The sequence below is a fragment of the Panthera uncia genome, chromosome D4 (assembly GCF_023721935.1).
Source record: "Panthera uncia isolate 11264 chromosome D4, Puncia_PCG_1.0, whole genome shotgun sequence".
Taxonomy (NCBI): Eukaryota; Metazoa; Chordata; class Mammalia; order Carnivora; family Felidae; genus Panthera; species Panthera uncia.
Genome location: NC_064807.1, coordinates 57,844,908 through 57,846,379, shown reverse-complemented (window position 1 = coordinate 57,846,379; position 1,472 = coordinate 57,844,908).

Here is a 1,472-nt window from a genome sequence, read left to right as displayed (position 1 = left end):
AGCTGTGTGTTACTGCCAAGAGCCCATGCCAGCCTCCTACTGCTAACAAAGTGTCCTGTAAAGCTCTAATTCTGTGTGATAAGCTGTATGATAATGTATATTTAATGTGAAGCTTTTAACATACGGTTGTCTTGTGGAAATGTACCTCATTGAGCACACCTGTGTTATTTCTTTAAAATGCAACAGTGAAATCTAGTTTGATTGCCTTTTGTTTACAGAGGCTGAGGTTCTGCCATCATCTCCCAAAGGTGGATTGTTACAGGAACCTCCTGCTTCCCAATTAAGAGGAAGATAGACCCCTAATGAGTTCGTTAAATGAAAACAAATTAATTTGTTCAGCAGACATTTGTTGAGAGCCTCCTGGTCCTCGGACCTGTTGGATACACAGGAGAATGAGATCCAGCCCCTGCCCTCAGGAAGTTTCCAGTGTGGGAAGAAACAAACAGGTAGCTACACTTGGTGTAATGGGGGGGGGGGGGGGCCGGGGGGGGGGGGGGGCCAGCAGCGGGGGGGGCCCAGATGGGGGAATTGAATCTGCCTGCTGTGTTCAGGAAAATGGCCTTGAAGGATGAGGGCTGGGTGTTCCAGGCAGAGTAACAGGTGCTGGGTTCATCAGGGAGCGTGGAACAGGTGTGGTATGGTGGAAATGGCAAGGCTGCTGGGTCTCTAAGGGTTTCATCCTGTGGAGGCAAAAGAACAGAGCAGGGCAAGAGGAGAGGTGTTCACCTTCTCCAGCCAGAAAGCAATTCCTTGAAGACTTGGGGAGGTGCTGCCCCTCTGTTTCCTGGAGGGGTGATTACTAAAGGATAGGCTCAGGGTCTCTATCATTTGCCCTCACGCTGTCATCATGAATGACGTCATCGCACGGCCTGAGGTAGGAAGGGTGCAGGAAGATCTGCAGCCCAAGTCCACCCTCACACACAGATCAGCACCTGAGTTTGCACTAAGTCCCCTGCAGCACTCCAGGAAGCCTGCTATGAAGTGACCCCTGACCCCCACCTCACCATGGAGGAACTCACTGCGTCTCCTCCTCCTCTCTCCCGAGAGCCTGGCCTTTTGCCCCCAGCAGGCTCCTTCCTCCCCCATAGCCCCAAGGATTCAAGCTTTGGTTCTCCTCTCCCCTTCCATACTGCAATGACCCCAAATCCACTCCTCCATCTCCCAATCCCAAGCCCCTCAAGAGCACACTCCATGACCACACCACACACACACACACACACACACACACGCGCGCGCGCGCGCGCGCGCATGTGCACGGGCGCCCAGGACCGGGACAAGGGCAATGCCAGTGCTCTGCAACCAGGAATTTCCTGAAGGGCAAGGAGGAAATGTCTCTGGTGGTCGTCTCTAATCTATGTTATGTTCTAGGGAGGGTTTCATTTCTGTTTCAGTTCAATTTAACAAACATTGAGTGTATAAAAGCGTCCATGACAAGCTGGTGACCTGAAGCAGGAAGCTGGGCACAGGAAACA